We start from the raw sequence: 16,172 nt of genomic DNA on the forward strand, positions 1-16,172 counted from the left end.
TAAGTATGTGTGACTCTGTTTACCTAAAACATTCTAAAAATTTAATTTGTGGTGATCTAATCAAAAGTGAGATCACGGTATTAATGTCTTGAAGTAGACCACAAGGTGTATAAGTGTGTGACATGCCACACAAATGCATTAATAGAGATGTACGTATGCAGTTCTGCCCAAACTCAATGTCGCAAGCACTAATTGTGCACAATTTAAAACTCGCTCATGAAGGGTTGTGGAAGCCATTTCATTTGCAAGTCTTTAGGTGCATTGCAACCATTTAGTTATTTATGAACAAATCTGCTGCCACAGTCCTTTATTGGCAAGTTTTTTTTTGATTGTGTACAATCAGTGCTCGTAATTTTGCATTTGGGTGGTACTGTATATGAACAGTAATTAGCAATCCAAATTGCAGAATTGTTAGGTGCCATCCACAAATTATGTATTATGTTTTGTGGAAGTAATGCAGTTGTATGGGAGGTTTAGTTAAGCAGTCGGTAAAATAATATTATTATATAATTGTAACTATGCTGAAAATTTTGTGGGTGCACCTTGAGTACTTCTGCAAGGCTTGACAAGCTATAATTGATCAAAATGAACAACATATTATGTGACTGGATTTTGGAAAATCACCCTTATGTGCATATTGTTCATTCAGAGAAAATCGTGTTTTAATAATTTAAAGCTTGCCATTCACCAGTTTTTGCAGCTACAAATGTGGATTTTTCAGCAGTGATGGAGCAATTCACAACCTTTAAGAGCAGCTAGTGGCCAAAGTAATCCCTGTAGAGTTTCCCACCATTTTAGGTAGGCTTTTTCACCAGTGTTGCTGTATCACGAGTCCTCAATAAGGGGTGGAGGGTGGGGGGTGGTGGGGTGGGAAAGAGATAGAGTATAAAATGGACTAGAATGATTATTGAAGGCACCAGACCACAAAACAGCACGTCAGAAGCTGGAAATAGACTGAAATCTCACAAAACAGACATACATCACATATTCAGCTCCCTGCTCGTCTGTCCAGAGTGCATGAACCCGCCAAAACACTTTCCTGTTATTCACAGACCTGTACAGATGTCCGTTGTGGTTATACAGGATGCAAGAGAACAGTCCACCAACAGCACACCCGAAAAGTTGAAGTCGAGTTTGATATGGAAATTGTTAGCCTGATTGTGCAGCAAGTTCATGCAGCTGTTTTCTCACTTTTGGCTTTTGCGCCCATATGATTGATTTTGCTAAATCCGGTCACATATATAATATATATATATATATATTAGATAATGAAACAAAACTGTCTACAAAATAGATTGCTTGAGTTACCATTAGATTTAAGATTCATTAATACATTTCATCCAACAAAGGTAGGCTGGTGTTTTTCGGTATGTTTCTATATACAGACTCTCATATTTTCTCACATTAAGTAGCCAGAATAGCTGCACAGTTTTGTCATTGTTAGTTTGCATATAGTTGGTTTTAAGTATTTGAAGCCCAACTCTTTGTGTAGTCAAAATCAATAATCTCATTAAAGTAACAGTCGTCATTGATTCAAATGCATACAAAAGCTTCAGTATGTCACTTGTCTTGCAAAAAGCCAAGCATTTGATTTGCTTATACTTACAATTTATTTACTGTAATCTGCAGTGTTTTACAGGCCCAGTCACATATTCTGGCATTTGGTTCATAAATGATTATAGGGCTGTACCAATACTGACAGTACATTTATATTAGACTCAACATGAATACAATGACTATTGGATTATGAGGTGTATATAATTAAAGTCATGTATGTCCTATTATAAGCTAAGTAGCTGATGAAGTGACCTTATGTTGCAGTGGTAAGTTTCTAGATAGTAAGCATCGGTGAATGTGAAATTGGCTTTGTAGTACAGGTTAAATATTCCATTCCAGTACATGTTATGTGATGAGGTTCAGTTTTGCCCATATGCCCAACTTTTGAGGACCTATTGCATATACTGTGTTAATACTGATTTTGTTTATGTATGTGTGACACTGTTAACCAGAAACATGATAATCAGAACTGAGGTCACAGTGTTTGGGTATAGGTGTGGAACTATCAAGCGACTGTGATTGCATCAGATGCATTCATGTATGCAGGATGTGTGTGCTGCACACACAAATAAATGAGTTGACAGTGTGTGTATAACAATTAGTTATTACAAATATCATAGTCATGGGAGACTTGTGTATACAACAAACTCTTGGGCAGGCCTCAAAATTTATGTTTAAAGCAAATCTCAAGATGCAATAGTAAAGATAATCCACGCAAAAAACAGCCAAGCTGTGAAAAATGGTACAGCCTTAAAAAGTCTGGGTGAAAAAAGTTGTGAAATCAAAGGTGGTGGCCAAGAAATGGCCGCAATGATGTTAATGATTAAAAAAATTTAATAATGACTGTGCATTATTAAGATTGCATTATTAAATTTTTTTTAGCATTAACATTATTGTAGCCATTTCTAGGCTGCTACCTTTGATTTCACAACTTTTTTCACACAGGCTTTTTATTTTTTCACAGCTTGGCTGTTTTTGCATGGATATATATATAAGGAAGGCTCTCTGCTAATGGAAAGGATTGGTTTGGTTTAGACAACCAAGCACATGATGCATCCTCTCACAATTGCATGCATGATAGAATAATAATGTTGAAACAGGGAAATTTTGAAATTTGAATGATACGAGATTGAATCTGAGAGAATTTTCAATGGAAATTGTGTACCTGAATTAAGTATACCAGTACCGGTAATAACTACAAAAGTGGATGAACAAGCCTTTTAAACAGATTCAGTGTATGCATAGGCGCAGGTAGATTTGGAAAAATTACATAACAGAACCAAGTTTTATGCATACACTGAATGTTCTTTAGAGTAGTTAGGTGACTGTCCTATTAGAGCATATCGATCTTGTACACCTCCAATGCTGTTCCAGGTCCGTGTTACATAATCTTTAGCATAAATCCACTGATAATACCTTGGAAAGATGTTTATAAGGTGGGTTTATGAGTATTTGTGATCCAGTCTGGGAAAACCGGGCTTATCGCCTATTTGCCCTGAGAATGTTAAGAATTATTGCTGACCGAACCACCCCTAGAAGCGGTGTTCCTTCCAAGCTTGCAAGAAAGAATTTATTACAACAACTTTCTGTTGAACTGTGGCAAAGCAATGCTAAAATGATTTTAAGGTATTGGGCTCTTCTGGACAATGATGATGATAACAATCCCCTTTTTCTTGATTGATTGTATTCCTAGTAGTAGTATATAGTAGCAGTAGTAGTAGTAGCAGTAGTAGTTGGCTGTGTAGTTGTAACCATTTTATTATTTGCTTTCATCAACGATAAAAAAATAATAAAAAAAGGATCGAGAAATGCCGGTTTTAAGTATTTATTGTGTTGTAGCTCGCCAGTGGTTGAAGTTATGTGTACCAAATTTCACACGTTTTACACCAATTCCTTACCTTCCAGACAATCCACTGTGCAAGTAGCCAACAACTAAGTTTCCCGCCATTTTAAATAGTTTTTAAACCGAGGTTGACTGTATCAGGCGAGCTGCAAATTGGGTGGGGAGTCGGGGACCCTAGAAGGCGGACAAGATGGTGTTCAAAAATTGAAAAGGAAGACGTAGGGATGAATTACGCCAAGTGTTTTGGGCCATTGAGGTCTCAAAACTGGCTATAATGAAAGGAAATTCACAGCAGAGGTACTTATTCAACACCACAGAGCTGTACAGCCACATACACAGAGCTCCATTAAGGCCCCACACCACACGTACGGATCGCCACTGGGCTTGGGAAAAGAAGCCATAAAAAACCAGACCACTCAAGTCTAGCTGATTTTGATTGAGTTTATTCGTGTAGCTTTGTGTCCTGGGTGGAAAATCGAATCTACTGACATGGGCGATAAGACCGATTTTCTCAGACTGAGTCACATACAAGTGTGTCACATGATCCACCCAATAATACAAAGTTAAAAACTGGCTGCTGTGGCTGTTCTAAGTGGCTGGCACTACTTCTGGATGTCTTTCATGTCTGAAATTGGTAAGTTAGCTGTTCTGTAGTATCTGGCTATAAATCTGTAGTTATAATAGTATTATTAATAATGATATAATTATGCTAAAATTTCATTATAATGCTTAACATATTGATCAATTAAAGCCTAAAGTGAAGGGGTGTGGGCTTCAGCCCCCAAAAGCCCACCCCCTAGATCCGCTGTCACAGTGATATATGTTTCCCCGGGGTAACGTGTTTCCCGCACATATATCCCTAGGGATCCGTGTTTCCCCGCACACATATCACTAACTCGCTAGCGACCTACAAGTCACAGTGATATGTGTTTCCCCGGGTAATATGTTTCCCCTTTATAAAGTCATGTGCGACGTACGTAGCTAGTGTTAGCATAGGCGCGCATGCACTTTTAATAATCATAACGCTCTGCTGATCTTCAACTACTATTAACCGTCCATGACTTAGCATCCAGTTTAAATGACAATGCACAAACTGATTGCATACTGCTGGATTTCAGCAAGGCTTTCGACAAAGTTTCCCATAAACTCTTACTGTTAAAGTTAAGGTACTACGGAATTACCGGAGAGACAATTAACTGGATTCAGTCTTTTTTAACCAACCGTAAACAGCAAGTTGTTTGTGATGGTTCTATTTCAGAAGTTGTCAATGTTACCAGTGGAGTACCTCAGGGCTCTGTATTGGGCCCCTTACTGTTCCTTGTTTTTATAAATGACTTACCCAGCTGTATCAAATCTACTTGTCGCCTATTTGCAGATGACTGTCTATTGTATCGCCAAATTCACTCTAAGCATGACTCCAATGTCCTACAGAATGATTTACATTGTCTGGAACATTGGGCAAACAAATGGTTTATGCAATTTAACCCAATTAAATGTGTTGTTTTAACAATTACTCACAAAGTGCATCCAACTGTCACACACTACACACTGTATAATCAAATGCTTGCCCATGTACAGGAAGCTAAATACTTAGGACTTACATTAGACAGTAAACTTACTTTCAACAAGCATATTGAGTGTATCTGTAAAAGAGCTAACTCTGCCCTAGCATTTATAAGAAGAAACACTCATTTCTGTCAGAGGAATATTAGAGTTGACGCTTATTGTACATATGTCAGACCAATTTTGGAGTACGCAGCTTTTGTTTGGTCCCCCTATACCAACATTAACATTAACAAATTAGAATCTGTTCAAAGGAGAGCTGCTAGATATGTGATGTCTGATTTTAACAGATACAGCAGTGTTAGTGAAATGTTATCAACTTTACAGTGGGACAGCTTGAAGAAAAGACGAGATATTCAGTCTCTATATGTCCTTTATAAAATCTTAAATGGTTTAATAGATGTTTCACTCCCAGAATGTATGATTAAAAACTCTCTTATCACTAGAGGTCACAACAAAAGATTTGTTACAATATCTTCAACAGTTAATAGCTATAAGTACAGTTTTTTTCCACGAGTAGTCCCTCAGTGGAATGCTTTACCAAGTGTCACTGTCAATGCACCAACTCTACAACAATTCTCTACACTTGTACACTAGTGATCTCTTCAATTACTTAATTACTTATCCTTAATTAATTTACTTACTTAATTACTTATACTTAATTAATTAATTTGCTTACTTATTTACTTACATTCTAATTTAATTTGTAACTAATCATTGTACTATGCTCATGCATATGAGTCTTACAATTATAAAATATAATAATATAATAGCCATACCTATCCCTATCATTGCAAGCATCAGTCCTCATTTTTTCCAGCAACAATTTCACTTTGGAATGATTTACCTAACCTATCTAAAGACTCTAATTCACTTGAAGTATTTAAATCTATAATTAAATTATAATTAACTTATTGTATTGAATTATTTTTGTTGTGATTCGTCTACATTTTTCTTCATTTCTGAAGTTGTACAGAATAGGTAAATAAATAAATATACAACTAATACTATAATTATACATGTTGATGGAGGAAATCAAGCCATTCACTGGCATTCAACTATAACTGTTAAACTGTGCTGTGATTTGGCTATGTAGCTATATAGCATCAGTTTAATAAAATAGTAGCTACAAGTACACGTATACAATAAAATACTATCTCTAGCTATATAGAGTAAATCATGTGATTGCAGCTATGTATAACTAATCAATGTAGCTACAGCTTTGGCATGCAGTCAGTCATTATCTACCACCTTGCCAGTTCTATCTGGGGTTCCCCAAGGGAGTATTTTGGGACCCCTACTCTTCATTATTTACGTGAATAATTTACCATCTTGTGTTACCATCAGTAAAACTTTACTATTCATTGACGACACCAAGGTTTATTATAATACTGTTTGTAGTCCTGGAGATATTTCACTGTTTCAAAATGATTTAGACTCAGCAACTTTTTGGAGTACGAGATATAATATGTTCTTTAATCCTAAAAAAAGAGTGCATGCATGTCCACCTATATTAATGCAAAAGTCATCACTAATTACAAAATAGCTGACACATAGGTTTTAACAAATAGTTCACCTAAAAATCTTGGTATTCTTGGGGGTTTGGGGGCTGAAGGGTGTATCATGTACTTGGTTGACTGTGAGAGGGGTGCATCATGTACTTGGTTGTCTGTACCTACCCAAACTTTCCATTAGCAAAATGCTTCAGAGAGCCATACCTATACTCTAAAGGCAGTATATATAATCTACAGGCAGAAAATATTATGAATTTTATGTGGGAATGTCTCCAAATTGCAGTATTTTAGCATCTATTTTTCAAAATTTCCTGGGGGAGCATGCCCCCAGACCCTCCTAGTCCAGCATGCTTTGCACACCTCTACCCAAGAGACTAGTACCTTGAGTTAGCCCCCCCTTTTATAAATCCTAGATCCACCACTGTCAAGGACATCACACTTATTGAGCAGCTCCAGAGAAGAGCAACAAAGTTTATTTTAAATGACTATAGTTCTGATTATTAGTATAGCTAGCTAGTATAGAGACGTGTGGGTAAAAAACAAAAATAATAGTTATTGCATTAGCTTATATAGTACGTAGTTATATAGCTAGTTAGCTAACTATAGCTATATGCATGCAATATGCATGGATGTCTATTGGCTAGATAGCAATATATCTACTGAATAGTTGGATCGCGTATTGTTTGCAACTAGCCAAATAGGACCTTGGAGTTACTGCACGATGGCTATATCTTAGTGGGAAACACGGATCCCTGGTGATATATGTGCGGGGAAACACGAATCCCTAGGGATTTGTGTGTGCGGTGAAATATTTAAAAAATCGCTACGGGGAACACATATCACTGACAGCTTTTGGTGGGAAACACGGATCCCTAGTGATATGTGTGCGGGGAAACACGGATCCCTAGGGATATGTGTGCGGGAAACACGTTACCCGGGGAAACATATATCACTGTGACACCGCCCCTGCTCTCTACTCGTGTTTATAGCTGAACTCTGCGTGTGTTTATAGCTGAAATCTCTTCAGTGTGACTTATAATGTTCTGAATTTCTACAGCGATATCAAGACACACAGTAGTGTTTCGAGCGGCCCAAGAAGCCAGCGCGCCACACCGTGAGTATATTAACAGGAAGAAAGAAAACATGATTTTCACACCTTTGTAGCTCGTTATCCCTTACCCGATCGAAACCAAAATTTGCTACAGAATTGCTGGCTAGGTAGGGGTGTCTACATTTCAAATTTGATGAAAATTACTTTAACCGTTTCCGAGATACAAGTGGCCAAAGTTATGTTATTTTTCTTCATTATTTTTTACTTATTCTTTTCGAAAACTTTGCAAAATCCACCATAAAACACGAATGCGTACTCCAATCAGGCTGAAATTTGGCACACTTAACGGACTCATTATAACGGATCTTAGTACCAAGATTGATAGGAATCCGATGAACGTTGATGGAATTATGACCAATTATTCACGTACAATTGTGTCGAAAGTCTGTCACGCCCACAGGGTAAACCCCTTGAAGAAATGAGCTGAAAATTGCAATGTAGATGGAGTAACTATCGTAGGAGTGCTTTTTTGCGTGGTTTGATAGCAATCCAGATAAAGACCATGACACAAAATCCAACCTGTGTCCCAATTACGCGATCGATTTTTATGAATAAAAATACTATTAGTTTTCACGCTTACCAAGCAAACCGCTTGGAGCAATGAGATGAAAATTGGTGTGTTGCTGGAATACTTATCATAGAAAGTCCTTGCAGTAGTACATAAAAATCGGATCACAAACTACTGAGTTATGATTTGAAAACCAACTACGTGTAGCAAATGCGAGATACTCTAATAGAACAGTCACCCTAATAGAACATTCAGCTACGGTTTTAACTTACTCCATTTTAGAATTATATACATTGTAAGTTATTCTGTAGGGAGTTCAGCTATTAACAGCTAATCTTATAGACAATTCAGCTACAAGCAAATCACCCCATAGAGAGTTCAGCTACAAATATATCGCTGTAGAGATTCAGAACATTACAAGTCACACTGAAGAGAGTTCAGCTATAAACAAGTCACCTGTAAAGAATTCAGCTACAACAAGTAACTCTGTAGAGAGTTCAGCTGATAGCAAGTCACTGTGCAGAGAGTTCAGCTACAAAGAATCTACAGAGTAGAGAATCCATCTGTATAAACAAGTTAGCTAGCCAAACTCTCTACAGGGTGACATGCTTTCAGCTGAATTGTCAATAAGATTAACTGGTTGTAGCTGAACTCCCTACAGAATAACTTGCAGTGTAATATAATATTACAATGGAGTAAGTTATAAACATAGCTGAATTAATAGGATGACTGTTCTATTAGAGTATCTCTATCTCACATTTTTTACACGTAGTTGGCTTTTGAATCACAACTCAGTGGTTTGTAATCCGATTATTTTGTACTACTGCAAGGACTTTCTATGATGATTATTCCAGCTACATACTGATTTTCTGCTCATAGCTCTATGTGGTTATCTGGTAGGCATGAAAACTCTCAGTTTTTTTATTCATAAAAGTAGATCACATAATTGTGACACAGATTGGGTTTTGTGTCATATCTCAATGGCATTTATCTGGATTCCTTTCAAAGCAGAAAAAGACACTCCTGTGATAGTAGATAGTTACTCTATCTGCATAGCAATTTTCACCTCAAAGTGGTTTACCCTGTGGGCGTGACAGACTTACGACCTTATTTTACATGAATAATCAGTTATAACTCCGTGAATGCTCGCCAGATTCCTACCAAAGTTGATACTGAGATTTGCTTTAATGAGCCCTATAAGTGTGCCAAATTTCAGCCCGGTTTGAGCCCACATTTGTGTATTATGGCAGATTTTGGGAAGTGTGTGAAAAGAAGTAGAAGAAAAGAATGAAGTAAAAATGAAACTTTGGCTGCTCATATCTTAGAAATATCAGATATGAGCGGCCAAAGTACCGATGTACCTCTGTAGCAAATTTGGTTTGAATCGGATTAGGGATCACAGAGGTACATAGGTGTGAATATCACATTTTCTTTCTTACTGTTAATATACTCACGGTGTGGCGCGCTGGCTTCTTGGGCCACACGACACACTACAGTGTGTCTTGATAAGAAGAAAAAAATGAACAAAGAAAAAAACAGAAATTTAGGCCACTTGTACCTCGGACATGGCCAGAGTAATTTTCTTCAAATTGGAATATAGAGTCCCCTTCCAGGCCGGCACTTTTGTAACAACTTTGGTTCCAATCGGATAAGGGATCACAGAGCTACATAGGTATGAAACAACACTTTCTTTCTTCCTGTTAATATACTCACAGTGTTACACGCTGGCTTCTTATGTCACATAGTACAATACCGGGTGTCTTGATTTCCAGGTTTTCATTGTTAATCCTTTCCTACACTTAGAAAAAGGCATCTTAAAAATCTAGAGAATATTTTCAATAACACGGAAATATAATTTCACCAATTCTATTCAATGTTTGATACTGTTAGTTTAAACTCTAGTGATTGTGTCAGGTTTTTGTATATCTGGTCACAAATTGTTTATAAAATCCATGAAATGTGTATTTACTAAATCTTGAAGCCTTTAATGCTTAAAGTCTGTCAGAAGCTGGGGGTTGCACCCCAGACACTCCATCTATACATACAGCTCACTACCACTGAAATCTGAAACCACCCTGAAAAAAATCCTTGATATGCCCCTGTACTGTTGTGCATTGTTATGGCTATACATTCATAGTAAATGTCAAAATCAGTGGTGTTTTCCAAGAATGTCAGTTTTAAAAATTTAGCCTTATCTATTGACTGTTGTACATTCAGTATGCCTTGTTCATGTTGTTTACATTACAACAAATGTGACCAGGTCTGCAAGAATCCTCGTATGTTAGCAGCACAAACCTAATTTTACAGTAGAATGCAATAAATGCAATAGGTGTAGTATTTATGTAATCAAAAAAAATCTGTAAATTTTTTGAACACTTGTTTCACAATGAATGAAAGGGATATCAGCAAAAACCATAGTAGAATCATGATCTCCAAAGCAAGAGGAGTTCGAAACTCTTTGTTTCATGTCAATACTCCTAAGGAGAGAGAAGATACAGTATAACCATTAGTTAGCCTTATGTTGGATAAGCGGTTTGTCATTTTTTCTCAGGTTTTAGTCTTCGCCCAGCTTCAACAAAGGCCTGAAAGACAAAACCTATCCATCAATAGATTTGCCTATTAATGGAGAATCCGATGGTGTATGTTTCATCTCGGTACAGGACTGCATTCAAAAGTGATGACTATGTATCTTTATGTGACTGGATTTTGGAAAAACAATCCAAATCACACATTAGAAGTTTTGAGATAAATGGTTTTAAAGAATTCAAGCCAGCATAATTCTCCAAGGATAGCTAGCACGCATATGAAATTACACAAAAGATGCATCAATCTATTACCTTCAGGCCACTTCCAGTACTTTTAGCTGTTTGTAAAGCTTCCTGCAAAATAAGATAGAAATCTGAACAGTTGGACGAGCAAAGTAGTATCATGAGTGCTCACAAAGGGGTGGAGGGTGGAGGGTGGGAGGTGGTGGGGTGGGCAAGGGTTAGATCTCAAAATGTAGGCAAACCATGATTGGAGTCCAGAGACAAAGTTACAGGGCTGTGCTGGCTTCTTAGTGGCTGATATGTAGCAAAATCCACAGAAAAAAGTCTGGCCAACATTATTAGGCTGTACCACTGGTTCTTGCCAAGCCAGGTCCTTCACAAGGCCTAAAACCACCACTCGAGCTCTGCACGCCACTCAGAAAATGCGTCTGTTGAAACCAGCCTCGAGTAGCTTGAGTGGTACTGAGTGTCAAAACTACTAGTACAATGGTATAGCTATCCAATGGAGGTGTTAGTTTGATTTTTCCTGATATGCGAGTTGGATTGGTTTTGCAAAATCTGGTCACATTGTTACTGTACAAATTAATTTCTCTGCAGGTGCCACTTTGTAGCACTGCAACTTTGAAAGTTTTTGGTTTCTAGAGCTGAAACTTTGGTTAACCATCCCTTTGGCTATATACATAGATAAAGAAAATGTAACAAAATGGAATTCGAAAGATGCATCAACATAATTATGTAATTTGGGAAAACTGTCGATCAATGGACATCAATGGATTGTGAGATACGTATGCAATTTTATGCATTTTAATCCAGTATAGCTTCACTGTATTGCTGGTTCGTAACATGTGTGAAAAAGGTACCTTTTTGCAGAACTGGTCATGATTGTTATCTTCCCATAATCACACCAACCACCTGTGGCCCACGCAAACAATCTGGTTTACTGGTGGCTGTGATAGAGTATTTCAACTAAGATACTACATATGTACATGATTTTACACAAAATTTGTGATCAGATCTGCAAGAATCCCATACGTGACCAAATTTTTAAAAATTGTTGCACACCAGTGAAGTTCACTTTTCACCATGAATGGATAGCCACACCAATACTCTACACATTTACACTACAGCCATGCCTATGGTTTTATCAGGCTGCTTTTCATGAGTGGATTTCTAGAGACATGTGGCATGTTGTAATGTCGCCAGCCTGCTGAAGTACGAGATTACAGACCATGACAGTTGTCCAGATATTTCCTATATACATTTCTTTATTTCTCAATGGCACAGGTGGTCTATATAGCCCAATATTATGCCATATTACCCACTTGGCCATTTTCTGTTCTTATGTCAATTAAAAAAACCACCACCCCCACCACCACCCATGGTGATGTACTTGTGTTACAGATACTGTTGTGAAAAAGTGCTCAAAATCATGGTTATATCAACAGCTTGCTTCCTATGGATTGAACTGTATTAAACACTATGGTTTGATGCTTTTACAGAGAAAATTTCAAGCTTCCCTTGTAAAACTTAACTTCTTACTCTGATTAACTTGTTCTTAGTGTCATGAGTAGCCAGATCAAGACTCAACGTAGTGAGGCATGCTGCCAAGAAACTACGAAGCGCACACCCAATTGAAAGACGCGACCACTACTGTGAGTTATTTACGTGTAGGGTCGGTTTTGCAATATTAGCCCTGGATTACATAACATCTCTCAATGGATTTGTATTGCGTTATGTAATAAAAAAATCTTTAGTTGTCGTCGTTTTCTTGCGACTTAAAATAATATAGCTGTATTTAGACATATTTCACTTTATTTCTCTACCTTGTGTTACACATATTGTCACGTTATACCAGTTATCTTACTCGTGTTTGTATGGGCCATCTAGGGCTGACATTATCTAATTCTGGTTGGTCCTACGCGTATTTTCTCCATTCAAACCTGTAATCCCTACAATAACTTTTAAAGACACGATGTGGACACAAGCCCTAATGTCTGACAAACAAGTTGTGAAAGCATGCAGACCCGTAAGTTCCCTAGGGAAGGCGTTTTGAACAGAAATCTTTTATAATCCATTTAGTACCATGCCCCATGCGAACATTTATAATCGGCAGCTAGATGTCTTATAAACAAGGTGTGAAAGCATGAAGGATGTACAGATACTATAAATCATTAGTCAATACTCAATTTAGTGCCATGCACCACTTGTGATACAAGAAATATTTTGTAAGTTGTGTGGAATGACCACTGAAAACTCATGTACAGTCACAAACCACGAACCACATTCCAGACAAAACTTTGTTGCTCTACATTAGTTTACGTACATAATGAAATCCACTACACCTCACCTTAAACTGATGGTGCTTTGTGGAAGCATGAAACTGCTGTGGAAGTATGAACTGCTATAACAGAACAAATGAGGCAATTTTAATTGTGGATAAGATGGCTGCAAAATTCATGAAAATTTCTTACGGTAAAGTAAACATATAACAATGCTATTACAACACATAACAAAAATTTAATAAACATCAGTTTAACACCAAGTGATTATTTCTTGGATATCTGCATGATGACACAACATTAAGTGAGCCCTGTAAAAGAACAAGCAGGCACTGAACTAAACATTTTAAAAATTATATTTAAGACTATAAGTGAATCTGGTGTACCAGTGGCGGATACAGGGGGTTGCAATGGTTTCAGCAGAAACCCCCTCTGGAAATAGCATGCCAAAAATTTATTGACGAGTCATCGTATGGGTGTAAAATGATAAACTTCATACTTTAGCCTTTGAAATCACAATTATGACATTCTACAGCAGGTTGTGACCCTTTTTTTTTTGGTCTTTGAATTATAGCTAGGCTGAAGTTGAGTGGAATCTGAAACCCCCTCTGAAATTTCTAGATCCGCCACTGTGTACCAGAGGTAACGTAAATGTGTTTTGGTGCCTAAGTACATAAACATGAACACAAGGAGACCTGTCAAACAACAAGTGGCCACCAAACAGAATGTACAACATGGTAAATATATTTCTTAGCTATACAACAAGAAATTCAGGATTGCAATTGTACCAATTCCCACTTTTAAGCTAAGTGAATACCTGACAATATTGTTTAACCCATTTTACAACCAATACCTGATCTTAAATAACATTAAGTTACAATAGTGCATAAAAGTACAACTTATAAAGCAATTGCTGTGAGCTTGTGCACGCACCTGAAGTCAAAGCTGATAATCAGACAACTGGCCAATTATCACTAGGGCTGGGTTTGTGGTCACCACAAAACACAGCTTGCTTGGTAATCTGACAACACAACAGACCAATCGTATGAAATTCACAATACTATTAAAGGTTCTACCTGGTCCAGATTTAAGTATCACAACCACATCCACTGTTAGTGGGTGAATCACTATGAATAGATTGCCTGTAAAAACAGATAGGTGAGCATTAAATGCAATACACTTAAATTTATTACTTTTTACACAAAATAAACATTTGAGGATTTTATTCATTTAAACAGTTGACATTGTTACACAGAGACCTGAATAGACAGGCATATCAAGAAGTTTGCAGTCATTTGCTATACTTTTGTTCATGGCAAAAATGCCAGTTGGAACAGCATGTCCAATACATTTCAATTGAAAAATCATTAATTAAATTAATTATCGTGTATCACCTACCTCAAGTCTGTTTAGTAACTTTCTGAATTTGATACACGTAGAGCAACTCTCTGCGAGTACAAATGATACCTCCAATTCATGGAAATTTTGGCTTGTCAAAATGGCCTAATCTGACCAGGTGTAGCAACTTCCCCCATACATTTTGTATTGAGTATTATGGGGTCATGCAATAAAAGGTGTAATAACCCACAACACGTGGTAGATACCTCAGATTCCAAACCAGATTTGGAAATAGCAGTGATTAAGATGAGCTATAGCAGAAGGAAATCAGGAAATTTAAGCTCGTAATTTTAAGGTTGAAAATCACTTACTTTTTCTATGGCGAATTGAATGTCAGATATTTGGAAAGGAATGCTCTTATCTATTTTGATGTCTTGACAGCCATTATTAACCTTCACTACATTACTGTTACAATTGAACAAAAGCACTGTGAATTAGTTCTGCAGGTTAGTTTGTGAAAATGACTGTGTTCCGTGATTAAACAAAATAATGTCCATCCCATGCAGCAAACTTCTTCGTATGTTTCACTGTACATAAATTCAGTAATTTAGACCAGAACATGTGAATTGGTATACTTTTTCATACTCGCAAACATCGATTTGACACAGATTCACTTACTGACTTTTCATCTGCAGCCAAAGTTCCAAGACTTCTGATGATGATGTAAGTGGCAAATGATAAGATAGCCACGGTTTTTTTGGTAATTGGTCCATACACCTTGTCACTACAATCTCGCCATGAGATAATATGAGCTAGTGGAGCTGCTAGGAGTTTTTGCCTGGCGGGACTCTAAAATACTGCAAATGCGGTTAATCGGTGTGTGTCGATGTTGATCTAATCCTCGATCTAATCAGTTTCGTTAACGTCCACTCCAGACTCTTATTCTTTCACAGGTTCTCTCATACTTCAGCAACGGTGTGTTGCCTCTGCATTAAAGTACACCTCACCATGAAATGAAATCCAGTTACAATAAGACTTAATGTTGATTACTCAATCTCATTACTCTCACTCTCCTTCTTGGACTGCCATTTTAAACTACAGCATTTATTCAATTTTAATTAAAACCGCGTATGACGTGTGTCCACTTGGGGTGTTGCAGCGACATTCCAAGGGACTTCCCCTAAATAGATAATTGTCAGTCTTGTGTGGTACTTGTCCTTAGTAATGGCTCAACGATGCAGTACGTGTGTACTATAGCCTAGCTATAGGATTTTTTTGCATGATGATGCATATGGTCACATAGAACGCATGATGGTAGGGAAAATGCCTGTCCCTAGCTATGCCTATGGCATTAACTAGCTTTTTCTATAGCTACTATTATGTTGCTGATACATCAGGGGCACCAGAGTAAGGTGAAAGTGGTAGCTAAGGCTAAGTCAACTGGTCTATATAGCCTGGGCCTCTGGGACATAGCTACTCCCTCAGAAAACTTTAGCTACGTATACTGCAACTTTTAGCTAGTCCTTCAGTGACCAAATTCACTTCATCAAGTTTGAAAGTTTGTTTAATTCCAGTCAAAAAGGCTCAGATCTCAATGCACTGGTTGTATCTTCTGATGCCCTATATACATTGTCCAAAAGATAGTTCAGTAGAGTCAAATATTAAAATGAACTCTTGTTATATGCTTGTAT

General features: G+C 37.3%; 2 protein-coding genes and 1 long non-coding RNA gene across 10 annotated transcripts in view; 1 reads left to right on the forward strand and 2 right to left on the reverse strand.

The window, feature by feature from the left end:
• LOC136246596 (uncharacterized) overlaps window positions 1–16,172 on the forward strand; it is a 166,566-nt gene that overhangs the window by 138,410 nt on the left and 11,984 nt on the right. The gene's annotated exons all lie outside the window — the stretch shown is intronic.
• Window positions 1–16,172, reverse strand: part of LOC136246591 (uncharacterized) — a 108,199-nt gene that overhangs the window by 43,858 nt on the left and 48,169 nt on the right. The gene's annotated exons all lie outside the window — the stretch shown is intronic.
• Window positions 13,318–14,406, reverse strand: LOC136246603 (uncharacterized). Its single transcript, XR_010696665.1, has 3 exons — window positions 14,220–14,406; window positions 14,077–14,164; window positions 13,318–13,454 (listed from the first exon to the last, which is right to left on the reverse strand). It is a non-coding gene; the product is annotated as an uncharacterized lncRNA (long non-coding RNA).

Source organism: Dysidea avara, chromosome 2 (genome assembly GCF_963678975.1).
Source record: "Dysidea avara chromosome 2, odDysAvar1.4, whole genome shotgun sequence".
In the NCBI taxonomy this organism is placed as follows: Eukaryota; Metazoa; Porifera; class Demospongiae; order Dictyoceratida; family Dysideidae; genus Dysidea; species Dysidea avara.